The 15,128-nt window shown below is 39.2% G+C and overlaps 1 long non-coding RNA gene across 1 annotated transcript; it reads left to right on the plus strand.

The window, feature by feature from the left end:
- Positions 1-296: 296 nt before the first annotated feature.
- Positions 297-12,045, plus strand: LOC142142954 (uncharacterized). Its single transcript, XR_012689420.1, has 4 exons — positions 297-357; positions 1,083-1,167; positions 7,374-7,484; positions 11,538-12,045. It is a non-coding gene; the product is annotated as an uncharacterized LOC142142954 (long non-coding RNA).
- Positions 12,046-15,128: the final 3,083 nt, after the last annotated feature.

The raw sequence follows: 15,128 nt of genomic DNA on the forward strand, positions 1-15,128 counted from the left end.
AGAATGCCTTTCTTGTCTTTTGCCCTTAGCCTGATAACTGCATACTCATTAGCACTCTCCACATTAAAAATGGATCTAGTAGTTTAAAAGACAATTGGGAGCGGCACTGAGGGTGGTGACACCCAGAAAGAAGAAGATGCTCAAGATTTAGCGCTCCTGATGGAGGTCATGGGGTATGGAGTGAATTGGAAACAGAACACACAGCTCATGCCTTCTCCCAGCAGACTGCTCACGCTGACAGGCAGCTGTATCACCTCCGACCTGCAGGGTGCACTGTGGGAGAGAAAGTGCACAGAGGGGAACTGACATGTGATCAGCTTCCCTCTGACTATTACAGGGAGGACAAAGCAGCAAAAGGTAAGTGGGGATGGAGGGAGGATCTAATATAATTGGTGGGAAGTTGTTGTTGGTGCGGTTAGGCATAGTGATGGAGGGTGAGAGGGTTAATGATCTTAATGGGGTCCTTTTGTGGAGGGTAAAGAATAAGAAGGTTAATGAATATAAAAGGGACTTTTTAATGATGTTAAGGTTAATTAATTATGGGGATAAAGGAACTAATGATTATAAAGGGGTTAAAGATATTGAAGGGTTTGTTATTATGAGGCTAAAGAATTTAATGATTGTAAGCAGGGGTTCATTAATTAGAGGGATGATGTGGGAGTTAATGCTTATAAGGGAGTTATTTGTAATGGGGGTTAAGTAATGATGGGGAGATTAATGTTGACAAAGAGATGATTATGACAATGAGAGATTTAATGATTTTGAGGAGGATAATGACAGGATGAAGGGATTGATTGACGAGGGGGTTAATTATGATGAGGGGTTACTTATAAGGATTTAAGGGTTACTTATGATTGACCACTGTTGTGTGCTTGCACCCCAGACTGAAATTTGTTAGCCAGCCCATGCATGTAAGATGTGGGAAGAGGGGTGGGGGTGGTATTGGTGTAATGTGTGAAAAGATGGGTGGGGTTGGTATCTGGTATCGGTGTAATGTGTAGGGAGAGGGGTGGGTCTATTGCAGGCTTATTGTCACAAGTATTTTTTGCTTTGTTTCTAAATCAAACATTTGATTCCTCTAGAAATCCCGCTTTTGCCTCTGGGACAGCATTCTGCATGAGACATCAGTGCATCTGGACTGCAACCTTACCTGCCAGCCAGGAGAAGGTAAGGTACTACACTAAACATTGCCATTGGTTGTCCTGGTAAGAGAATTTCCCACTTTCACCAGGGTATTAGATAGATTATATGTATCATTAATCTAAGATGGAGTGACAGGTTTCTAATTTTAAGTAACATGAATATGACAATGCTCCAGGAACATCTGGGATCCTCACAGATTCTGTTTCCTGCATCTTCTCCCTCTGGAAAAAAAATTCCCATTTGGCAACCTGCAATATTGTACTTGGATGTTCCTCCTATAATGAACTCCAGTGGCTAAATGGAGAAGTATGAGCTCTATTGTCAATAATAGTGCACATTGCATAAAAAGCAACAGGAAATAAAAGTTTCCCAAGGTGTTGTGAGCCTGACAAACAAAATGGACTTTGTATTATATAATAACCAACAATCAATTATCTGTTATATCGTAACTAACGAAGAAAGATGTTTGTATTATATGCTAGCCACTTAAAAGAAGGAGGTTCTAAAGTACATGTACTGAAACAAGGGAGTTCCATATCTAAGCATTCAATAATAGTACAATATGTAGACGTAGAATGAAAACAACAACTCATCCAAATTATAACATTAATTAGTTATCTAATTTTTACAATACATAATTTTTTGTACATGTACATGAGTTGTTGTTTCCAATCTACAACCTCAATATAATTATATCATTTATTAAATGTGTACAGATCTAACTCCATGGTTTGTGTGCTTATCCTATTGGTATTAATTTTATTAATTTTTATTCCATGTAAGGCGGGCTAACAATTTATTTGGTTTTCAACTGATTCACTGGGGATGTTTTTATTTATTTAATGTACACCACTGAGAAAGTTGTGGATTATTCTCTATATGGTACAATAACCATCGGGAAATTTAATCTCCACTGTAAACAGTGTTTGTATTGTGTGCTCGTTAGCAAATGACATTATTGCTCAACTAAATATCAACCAAAGTGGGGTCTGGCAGTATAATGGTATACTTTTTAAAAGCTGCACTATCAGCTATGTAACATTTTACTTATGTGCCCCTCTCCCTAACTGGAGGTCCAAGGGCAATATCTTGAAAGTGACTTAAGAGTGGTTCTCCCATTCACAACCCACATATATTGTATATTGTTTATTGTGGCAAATGTTTCTAATTGCTATTGAGTAGGACTGAAAAGGAAGGTGTAAGGACTAAATTGCATATCTGTGATTGATATTTTAAAAACTTGATAAGGACAAAATGATAATTATATAAAACATTGTCATACAATAATTATCATTTAGGAATGATTGTTTTTCAATATTTTATTCCTAAAAGGACTATTACTGCTTTTTTGTGGCCGTATTTGCATTGCATTGACAGGGAAAACAGGTATAAGTCAATATGCAACAGAGAGGGTTACTCAACAATCAGAATCAGAGTCTGCTTTGTTTTAGTATTTTCTTGTTAAAAATATACACTGATTATACTGTATTGGACCGCTCCGTATGGTATATATGTATTGTCACTTAGTAGAGCCCAGTGAACCTGCTTTACCAAAGGAAAAAGTGATGTGCCTGAAGCTTCACAAGTGGCTTATGTATGGCAAATAGATTGGTATTGAGTGTATTGTAATAAAATGTTTGGAGGATTTGCTGCTGGTAAAAAATTAAGTGTCCACCAAGTGTAAGCAGCCCAACTTTGCCTCCAAAGTGGTGGAGGTTCTGGTGGAGCCTTTGATGGAGAGCCTGCATCACACTAACTGCCAGCTATCCGCCCCATCAAAGCACTACAATTGGGAGGATATAACAGAGCAGGTTACTGCTGTGGCTGCTTTTCGGTGATCTGTGGCTGAAGTAAATAATTGGCAAGTGAACAAAAATGTTTTTCAATTATATAGTGCTCAGAATACATTAGCAAAATGACCACATTCTTTCAATATCTACAAACACACAAAAGTTTGTCAAGGCATGGTAATAAAAACCCAAAAACTAATCATGTACATTTTTAGAATATTACATTGCAACCTGTTTTATGTATAAAACTTGTTTATGGGTGTGTAGCAGCCTGTAATTAGTGTGTGACTTAAGCCCAAAACAAACTACATTTATGTATATATATATATATATATATATATATATATATATATATATATATATATATATATATATATATATATGCATGTGTGTGTGTATGTGTATATATATATATATATATATATACATACATACATATATATATTTATACACACATACATACACATATATATATATATATATATATATATATATATATGTGTGTGCATGTGTGTATATATTTATGTCTGTATATATATATGTATGTGTATGTGTATATATATATATATATATATATATATATATATATATATATATATATATATGTATTTTAGAATTGAATCCCAGGGTGCAGAGTGTGATAAAGTATTCTTGGACGTGTTTAGGTATTGACGACTGCTTTATATAACTCTAAGATGGAGAGTAGGGCTTGCTGAAAAATATCTTTATGATAAAGTAAATAAAAAAATAGTCTGATGAAGACATTAGCAGTAAAAGAAAATAGCAGCATTTTTCAACTGACAATCCAACTATAATACAATGTTCTTGAAATAATAAAGCTATTTCTGCCACAAAGGAAAAAGTCAATTAGTGTACACTTAAGTAAAGAGTAAAGCATGTGTTACTGAGATTCATTGAATGCAAATATGATGAGCAGTGAGAAGTGATATAAAATGTGTCCAAATCACTTTTCAATGAAGACAGGGTTTTGTTGCAATATTCGTTTCAAATATGATTACAATGTCTGTCTGAAAGTTGTAGCAGTAACACTGGAAGATCCTGTTAATGGATGAGAAATTGAAAGAGGCCATACCTGAGAAACCGAAAATTATATACAGGAGATCAGACTCTTTAAACACTGGTGAAAAGCTTTATACCTTTAGAAACTGGGAAGACACAGCAAACCTGGCTAAATCACCATAGTAATGGTTTTTTACTATTTTAACAGATGTCAGGCATGCAAACTTACAGGAGAAAACACAACAAAAGCAGTTAAGAAATTCAACTCTAACAAAACTGGAGAAGAATACAAAATAAAAGGTCATATATTTCTTGGAATGCCCCTGTGGAAAACAGTATGTGGGCCACACAATCTGTAAACTGCAAGTGAGAATTTCAGAACTACAGAGAAATATAAAAAAGAATTTGAAACTCAGTGTATCTGACCATGTTTCTAAATGTCATGAACATAAGCCCCACTATTTTGAAATATGTAGGGATAAGTAAAGTAGCCAGGCTATGGAGAGGAAGGGATTTTACAAAACGAGGAGGGAGTATGGTGGATTTGTGACTCCAGAACTCTTACACCAATGGGTCTACATATAGATTTTGATTTAGGGACCTTTGTAGCCCCATAGCTTACTGCTTCCACCTTGAATACAGCTACTAACATAATAAGATCTTAACCAGGGGACATCCACACCTATCAGATAAATCAGCCATAAATTATTAGAGAGCATTAGAATTACACCAATTCTGTGTGCCTCATTCATTAAAATAAAATCCTATTATATCCAATGTGCAGCAATCCCTTATCCATTCCTATACTACTTAGAATACCATAGCTCAGGGTTTTATAGACAATCCTCTGTGTCCATCAATTAACAAAATGAACATACTTCACTCTATTATTGAATTGTTTAACATAATGTAGACAAGGTCTGTACACTCTTAATTTCAATATTATTTAATTTTTTTATTTTCAATCACCTTATTATTTTTTTCTTATTTTATCCCGAAACTCCTCAATCCCTTTTGTGAGCTATCATTGTCATCTTATTCCACTTTGCTTAATCAAATGGCCATTATTAAAAAACAACTCTTATTATGCTATTCTGTATAACCTAATGATCACTGTGAAAAACTATTCCTTACCACACAGCAACACCTGTGAATTGAAGAGAAAATTTACTATGCATGAAACGTGACTCTAAGCATCCAATCAACTGCCACCACTTAATGAATAACCTTACTATATAAACCACAATGAGACAAGTAATCCAATTCTGACATCCCTGAAGAAGCCCGCAACTATTTCTATGGGCGACACGCGTTGAAGATTTCTCTTTGACTATCACTTGTAAGATTTAGAGATTTCTATGCTTTACAACACTGCTCCAATCTCTGTGTGCCATTCAGCTTGGGACCGCAAAACACTGTACCTTGTTTGTGGAGAAAGAGCAAAAGACTCCAGTGGAACTACCATGAGAGCCTGCTAAGCACACCAGCACTACTTATGCTGCAACAGGTGAGATGGCCCATCCAAAGACACCTTGCTTAAAAGGTAATTGCTGGTCTTGAAGACACCACCATGGATGGGACCTGCAGAATGCTGATATGGATACCAAAAATCAAACCCTGTCAGCGGCAAAAAAGAACGGAGGCTGCATACTAATATACAACAGAAGCCTGTCACTTATCCAGCCTTGTATAAGTCATAGTAAAGGTGGCACTCCTCTTTAGGATGCTCCATACGAAAGATAGTTACTTTCCCAAAATAACAACACTGTGATTGGGAATCACAAATTACTGGTAAGCAAACTGGCACCTCCGTGTTGTACCCAAACTACCTGTTACGTTTTACCAATACACAAACTCTAAGAGAAGATGTGTTAAATTAATTGTCCAATTACAACTATTCATTCACAACGATTAACTGAATGACCCTAATCCCGGAACTCACAACTGGGACCATAATACCAGCTCTGGTATTGGAACGTCTGGATACATACACAATTTACTGCTACACTTTTACTGTATCTGGGTATATTTGTCGGCCCCCTTTCCATTCCTGTTCCGCCCCTTCCCAACCCCGTTCCATCCTTCAAGTCGTAGACAGTCATAAGTGTCGACATGAATTGCATGTAATTGCGTTCATTGGTGTAAATCCCCTTCTGGCGCATGTCCAGAGCTATTTCACACAAGATCCGCCACTCAAATGGACACACTATATGATTCCCAAAGGAAGAGGTACATGACATCACAAGACTGATGTTTCTATAATATAAGTAGAGTACAATTCCCAGAACATTAAGTTGATGCTATGATTGCATATGGTGGGAGTATTATGAGCTAGTTGTGTGACAATCATTTAACATAGAGTATCTACCTAATAGCTAATTATTTTCTATTGATAAAAACATTTATAGAGGCAGTATAAAAGAAAATAAAATTGTATTTGCCTAATATATACAGAATCATTCTCACAGATACACTGTATTACTTATGGGTACCTGGGTATATAAATACGGAGTGTTTATGGCAGTTCAGAATCATTTGACCTATCGCCTAATTATTTTCATCATCCCGGTTTGTGTTTTGAATTAACCTCTGTATTTTTCTATTACATCAGATAGACTTTGTAAAAACAAAACCATGTACTATGATTGCAGTAGAGAAATACTGTGTAAACTTACTTATTGTTGTGATCACTACCTCTCCTCTCTAGCTTCGAAAGTATATGAATTTTTGAACTTGGAGAAAATATTCCCCTTTGGTTTATTATTAAAAAAAATTTCCACTTTCAAAGGTTATAATTGTCATTAAATGTATTATGCATTAATATACATGTTTGCCAGTATAACATGGTACTTCTAAGTGTTGTTAGAAGATACACCCCTGCCTGACCCACCCCTCCCTCACATGGAATAATATGGTTTAGTTAGGGTCTTCTGGATAAGGGACAATGCTATGTAGCCTTTGGACTGTGCGCTCCCCTTCTTTCTAGTGCCAGTTGTGTCCTGTGCTACCTACTCAGCAACTGCTCGATTTGGGAGGGACAGACCAGAACAATTGACCTAAAAGGGGACGGGGCTGACAGGAAATTGAGTAGGGATTCTTCCAATTGTGGATGTTTATGGTGAATCAAGTTAGTGGTCTATTTTGTCCCGATTTTGCATGTCTAAATGTTGAGAGGTATGTCTTAGCCCTATGCTAGAGTGGTTGAATTACTACCTGGTCCAATGAAAAGCATGCAGCTTGTTATTCATGTCATGGGAGATACAGATATAAGGATTGCTTTTAAAGACATATAACTGTCATTGTGGGATTGCTGTTTTAGGTACAGCTCCATTGTATCAATATGAATATTGTAATATATGTATGTCAGTATGTCTGTATGCTTTTTCAACAATCTTTTAATTGATTTATCTCTTATTTCAGTTGAAGTCTGCAAAACTAAAGAGTTACCTACAATATGGGAAGTCACTTCAGCACAAACACGAGACTGAGACAGATCATTTACCAAATTATTTCAGCCTTAACTTGCACTTGGTAAGAATTTGATTTAGAAAGTAAAGGGAATCTCCTCCAGGAGATGAATTGCAAGTCATTGCCAAATTCTGCTGTACTACCTACGTTCCTTCAGTTTGTATGTAGACTGTGATACAATATCAGCAAAACAAACTGTTAAGGGCAGGGGCGCACGCAGGATTGTCAGGGGGGTTCCCCCCCCCCCCCTGAACAAACAAAAACAAAAAACCCGAGAGAGAGCTGCTGCATGCGCAACAGCTCAGTTTCGTCAGCGCTGTCCTATACAGCAGCCGCGGCGCTGCCAAAGAAGCGTCCGCGGCAGTGCTGTATACAATACAGCACCGCTGCGGACGCTTTGACAGCGCCGTGGCTGCTGTATAGGACAGTGCCGATATGGTGGGCACTGAGTTAGCGCCGGGGGGGGGTGTTTCTGGAGACTCAGAAACCCCTACTGCGTGCGCCACTGTAGGGTTATGTATTTTATTAACTGTTCATCCCTTTATATTATGCCTGATGAATCCCCCGCTCCCAAAATTGATACTTTGGGGAGTGCATTGTGAAGTAAATAGTTATAAGCCCTTAATCTATTCTGGAGTACATTTATGATGTGCTCTGATTAGTAAATATATTGTTTGGACCCTATTTGTGAGGAATATGTATGCAATGTATTGAAATGACTCTTGGTACACTTCTATATAGTATGAAATAAAGTGATTTCTGTCTCAAACCTAAAATAAATATTTAAGCAACTGATTAGATGAAAGTTTGCTATAAAAATAGTCATCTTCCATCTTCTCTCATGAGGTTTTCATCCATTCTTTTTGCCATCAGACTTGAAACTGTTCCTGAGTAGCAGCTTAATTGTTTCATGTAAATAGTTATAGCTGATAGTTATAGCTGATTAATAGTTATAGCTGATATTCAATGGGGTGCTTCCTACCAGGAGCCATGATATTTAGGTGGTTAAAGTATCTAATGCCCTTACACATTAAATAATTTGGGATATATATGTTAGGATCTTTTCTGCATTCCCCTATTTCTCCAAGCATGCCCAGTTCTTCAGGTTATCTGGGTATCTTCATTTGTGTTTTTTTTTGTGTGTGGGGGGGGGGGGGGGGGGTGGGATATTCGGAGTTCCTGGGCATGGTTTTCCTCTCAGACATGATTGGTGCAGATGAGTGCCTTTCTCCACAGACAGCTAATGTTATTCAATACAATCACTGGCCTATAGAAACCCCTTCCTTATAGTGATTTTTTCCAAGTGATTGACCCCTGTGTTAATATTCCATTTAAACAGTAGGTAGATCTAACTATTCTGCTCCCTGACCTCAGCTTGTCTTTCTGACTTGTCTGCTTCCTGACTCTGCCTGCTTCCTGACATTTCCCTCATCTCTGTCCAACACTTTGGCCATTCCATTTGCCCGTGGTTTTCTTGACCATCCGCTTTTTTGTACTGCTGACTTATGCCACTGACATCCCATTTACCTGTACAAGGATGATCCTATGGATGGCTAGTCATGTTGAAGCAAGAGCCCAGTGGAAGCTGATTTGAAGACACTTCCTTTCCTCTGAGCCATTCTATCTGCCAACAAACCATTTTAAGCACTTAGCCCTCATCATTATTGCTGACAAATAAAGAATGATTATGCACATACTTCTGTCTCCATCGAAGTTTATGATATTGTATAAATGTGATGCCCAGCAGTAAAATGTCCTCAGAAACCAAGCACATTATTTTTTTCATTGAACTCTGTTAAAATTGCTGGTTGTTAAAATTGTAGCCTAAAGTAAGTTTTGGTCCCACTTGTAACTGAGGGAATAGGATTTCTGTCTTCAGTTAGTATTGGACTCTACCTGTTCTTCTCCAAAAATCGATGTAAGCTGGTATGGACTTTGCTACAGGGAGTCCGCAGATCGCGGCCCTCTAACTGCCACCTGATGGGACTAGCAGGAAAATTATGTCAGGATGAAGACACCAAATGAGTAGACAAAAGCGGAGTTAGACAAGCCGAAGGTCACATGCACAGGTTACAAGTGAGAGACAAGCCACAGTGGAGTCACAGGTGCCAAATGAGATACAGGCTGGAGTTGGGGTCACAGGCACATGTTTAAAACAAGATGAAAAACAAAGTAAATTGACAGATATGATTAAACTGCAGTAAACAGCAGGGAATGCTAGAGCAGGTTAGATATGATTATGGCACATAGTGGGGTTTAAATAGCTGAGAGGGTTTGTCATGTATCAGAAATCACATGACAGACCAGGAAGTGTTTGTCAGAGATCACATGAGTACACAGCTTAAATGAACCAGGAAGTGAAGCCATTGATCACATGACTGCAAATTCTGAGAAATCAAGAAGTGTTGGAATCAGAGAATGCATGCCTGAAACACCTGGTGCTGAGATCAATGAGTAAAAATGGATACTGACGCTGGCGAGTGACAATTATATTGTACTAAGCACATGTTAATGATCATATTTGTCATTAGGCTGGGGGATACTGAAAAAGGTTACACTCTTCTTGGAATGCCTTGAGAGACCTAATTGTTTCAGTCCTACAATTTGACCTCCCACTATCCCCTGAATTCTATCTGCTCCCTCTAGCACCCTCTGATGCTACAAAACACCAAATTAAGCTTATGAGGCAGAGGTACTAAGCGAGGTACTTTTTACCGTATAAATTGTGAAAATGCACATCTGCGAGGTTCCTCGGAACATCGCGGCTAATTAAATCTGCCCCTATGTGTCATTTTGTCTGCCAACTTATAGCAGTCTGGAAATCACACTTGTGTTACTGTTTTAAAGAGAATATGGTATATATGTCCAATGGAGTACATGACAGCTTTTCTCAACAATTCAGAAAAATCTTTTACAAAAACATGGGAACCCTGGGTGTCACATAATAAACTCCATCTACCTTTCATGTCATAAGTTTCCTTTTTTTAGAATGTATTTTGTTTTCATAAACACTTCCCCTCCCCTACTTAACTTCCCCTTGGGCTTTACATCTCTCTATCCTTCCTGATCCACTCCTTATTCACTACTGTTACATTTTCAAATTCCCCTTCTCTCACTCCCATATAAAACCCTGGTGGACAGTCATGATTTGTATACAAGCTTCTATCAGATATATTTTATTTAATCTTTTTTGTGTTTTTCTGGAGACACATATTTTTGTGTCCCAAGTATTACATTTCTATTTCACTATTTCTATTTATTTTGATATCTCTGCTATCTTAGATGTCTGGATATTTTTTCATGTTTACATATTACTGTAAGAAAGTTAAAAAAGAGCCCTGACTGAATAGGCCCTTGTTTATGTGGACATGTGGTCAGTGCCGGAATAAGGGAATGGAGGCCCCTGGGCTAAGGGGGCCTCCATTCCCCCGTGAGGGCCCCCCCCCCTGTGATCAATACTGCTGCTGAGCACTTTCAAGGGCCCACTGGGTGCCATAGGCCCCTGGGCTGTAGCCCAGTTAGCCCTATGGTTAATCCGGCCCTGCATGTGGTAGGGAGATAAGACTCTAAGCTTCACATGGGCAGGGAATGATGTGAATAAGTCTCTAAAGCACTCCATTATATAAATAAGGATAATTATAACAGTGAAAAAAAAAAAGAAATGAAGAGGGCCATGGGGTACAGACCCCCCCTGCTGGCCATCTTGATCCCTAATTATCACAATCCTTCATATAATCAAGAGGCTCAGACCCTGATTCACAAACATTGAGCATGTCCATCAGAAGATAAGGCGGTTGTATCTTCCTTGTATCTACACAACAAGCTTTCAACAGAATATAAGGCTCACACATGAAGAACTTAAATCACAACTTTAGTGCCCTCAAAGCTATTTTTTGGGGTTCATTTCTCTGAGCACCTCTGAATATTTTAATAGGAACTGACCAGGAGACATAACATACATGCTGCCTTTCCCATGAAAAACTGGAATAACTCAAGATTACAAGCTTTAGCAGGAATTCACTTTCACTGTCTGTATCTACATCTGTACTTTAATTTACCTTTTTGAGCACTGGTAGTTAGTGATAATGTTGTCTTGCTTTTTTTTCTCTTTTTCAGCTGCCAGAAAATTAGTACCACTTATGAAGAATTTTACATTAATAGTGACCCCAGTGATTTAAGCCAAAGTACATCAAGCTCCCAGGAACAAGACTTATCCCACTGGGTCAATATATGGCATAATTTTACAGATAGAGCACTAGATCAAACTCTACCAACTATTCCATTTTACAAAGCAATAGGTTTACAGTCATACATGAAATTGCACCATTGGTTTCCACAGTCTCATCTTGAGATACAACTGCAAAACCTAGCTGTATTCGCTCCTACAGGGAGTTCAACTGACAAACAACAATCAGACGTACAAGGTGGATATTTTGATGAAGCATCTGTCCATGAAGAGGAATGGGGAGAAGTGACTTTGGATTAAATAAAAATAATGTAATGGATCAGCTAGACAGAGAGAAGAAAATGTTTGATCTCTGCATACTTGACATACACCTAATGTGAGCATTTTACATAACAGGAATAATACATCGATGAAAAGCCAATAAAATCTATAAAAACAGCCATGAGAATGCCTTTCTTGTCTTTTGTTCTTAGTCTGATAATCCTTTCTCGTGAGCAGCCTCCACATTAAAAAATGGATCCAGTAGTTTGAAAGACAATTAGGAGTTCAACTAGAACATATTTATATGCAGGGTTAGGAGCTGATTTGTATTTTTATATTAGCTGATTTGTATTTTTATATTCTTGTGCGGACAATATCCTGGTCTTACTAATGTGAGCATTTTACTGAACAGGTAAAATACATCAATGGAAAGCTGACCAAATAATAAAAAAAACAGCTTTGTATTGTTTTTTTAACACTGCAACCTAAATTATTTTAATCCAGTTAATTTAAACAACAAATGTGTACCATTCTACAGGTCCAACAAAACAAGTAGTGCTTCTAACTTAAAGCTTAGATTTCAGTACAGTAGTCCAATACTCAGCAGTATCATTCAGTGGTTGTTCTGATAACAAATTCCTCGCCTTAACCAGGGTATTTTTTTTATATATATATATATATATATATATATATATATATATATACACACACGTATTAAACGTATCATTGATCTAAGTTGGAGTGACAGGTTTTTAACACTAAGTAACGTGAACATGCCAATGCTCCAGGAACATCTGGGAGCCTCACATATTCTGTTTTAGCCTCCTGCATCTGTTCCCTCTGGAGAGAGCGCCCATTTGGAATCCTGCATTGTTATTGGTAATACTGTAGTACTTGGATGCTCTTCACACAATAAACTCCAGTAGTCAAATGGAGTTCACTGTTGAAGGAGAAGTAATTAGGTTTGTTTATTAAATGCAAATGCTATTATTTTAATGTTGAAGCTAATTGTGGGGAAATAAGTATATTTATTAAATGTTAATGCTATTTATTTAATGTCGGGCTGGTAGGGAGTAAATAAGTCTGTTCATTAAATGTAAATGCTTTTAATTTCATGTTTTGGCCAACTGGGGGGAAATAGGTATATTTATTAAATGTGAATGCTTAATGTCAGGCTGGTCTCAGGCCTAGAGACCTAGGGCCTGATTCATTAAGGAAAGTTACGTAAAAAAAATTGAGTAAGTAGTCTCCTGGACAAAACCATGTTACAATGCAAGGGGTGCAAATTAGTTTTCTATTTTGCACATAAGTTAAATACAGTCTGTTTTTCATTTTTAATTTGTCACACCCATCTCTGAGCAACGTACTGAGAGACTGGAGGATAAACTACTTTATTAGTTATCTACGGAACAAGTGCACCAATACCCAACAACCACTTCACTCCAAAGGAACACCAATAATAAGCCACTCCAGGACCATCCACCGAACTAAGAACAGGAAGACAAAGAACCAAAGGAGAGGAACATCTCCTGACAAAGTCTTAAGGATTAAGTCTTAAGTCTCAAAATCATTCATCTACATTGTAATTATCCTATTATGTTTATTTAGAGAACAGGAAAACTGTAAGATGCTCCCTTACACACATATAGTTTTTCTCAATTATCTGTCAGGTCATGTGACTGTGCCGCGCGAGCTCTCCATTGGGGTCTAATACCTGGCTCCTTATTCCCGTGGAGCAGCCCGGTGCCTCTCCATTGTCCTTCCCTCCTCCACCCGCCTTACTTACCTCCACTCACTCCTGTTTCCTGCCCAGTCAGTGATCCTCTGTACGGCTGCCTCACGCGGTGCCTCCAAATCGAGCCCCCAGCTCCGGCCCACTGCTCTTACCTCATCGTCCGGCTCCGGCCCAGCTGCTTCCACCGCTCCCTCCTGGATCTCATCACTGGCTCTCTTCTCCTCGGCGAAATCTTCTGCCTTGGGACCCCGGCTCCGGCCCAGCGATCTCCTCTGCTCCTTCCTACCTGGTTCTCCTGGATCCTCGGCCCAGCTGCCTCCACAGGTTCTCCTGCATCCACCGGTTTTTCGGCCCAGCTGCCTCCACAGCACTGCCTCTTCGCTCCAGCCTCAGTCCCGCTGCCTGGCATGCACGTCCGCGAGGCCTACTTCCGGTCTGCATCCCCGGTTTTGAGTGCCGTTCCTGCCCATCATCTACGCCCGGGTCACCGCTGTGCTCCTGACCTACGTCAATCCTGCTTGCTCTCCTCTCCTGACGTCCACCAATCTCCTGCCGTGGCTCCTCTCCTGTCTCCCACTGATGCCTTCTCCACGCTTCTGCTCCCCCTCATCTCATCTGATGTCCTGCTCCTCACTTGAAGCCTCACTTGAAGCCTCCTAACTCTCCACAACTTTCTCCCTGGATCTGGAACTCCCTGGACTCTAACTGGATTTGGAACTCCCTGGATTCTGCCTCACCCCCTTAGCTCCCTGGAACTGTGACTCTGCCTCACCCCCCTCCAGCTTGGTTCTCGTCTTCTTCCTGCTCCCAAGCAACTTTAGATATCTTCTTATTTATTTGCTCCCGTGACTCTGCTACATCCCCTTGGATCAACACCTTTGCCTGCACCTTAGACTCGATTGGTACCTGTTACTATTTTACCTGATACTATCTTTATCTGTTATCATTTTTACCTGCTATTATTTTTATATGCCATTATTTTGTTTTTCCTGATTTTATATTTTATATTTACCAGTAACTACTTTTTACCTGTTATTATTCTTGCCTATTTTCATTGTCCTTATTATCTCTCCTTCTGTTGTTCCATGCCTTGCACACCCTAATTGGTTATTGACCTCCATCTTGCTATTGTCTCCCTGCTATTATTCTTACCTGTTTTCCGCTGTCCTCATTATCTCACTGTTCTGTTACTCTCTCTCCCTACTATGCCTCTCCGCTCTCGCTCCATACCCATACTCTCCCCCTGCCCTACCTCTCACGTTCCTCCCCGCCCTCCCCCGTGCGCTGCTCATCTTGCTAACCTCATTCCCATCTCCCCCCTCCCCTCTCCCCCTTTCTCCTGTGCCCTCTGGAATGCCAGATCCGTCTGCAACAAGCAGGCTGCTATACACGACCTCTTTCTATTCAACTCCTTTAACCTTCTTGCCATTACTGAAACCTGACTCTCCGATTCTGACACCGCCTCCCCCGCTGCCCTCTCCTATAGTGGCCTCTCCTTCACCCACTCCGCCAGGCCTGGTGCCCG

The sequence above is a fragment of the Mixophyes fleayi genome, chromosome 3 (assembly GCF_038048845.1).
Source record: "Mixophyes fleayi isolate aMixFle1 chromosome 3, aMixFle1.hap1, whole genome shotgun sequence".
Lineage (NCBI taxonomy): Eukaryota > Metazoa > Chordata > Amphibia > Anura > Limnodynastidae > Mixophyes > Mixophyes fleayi.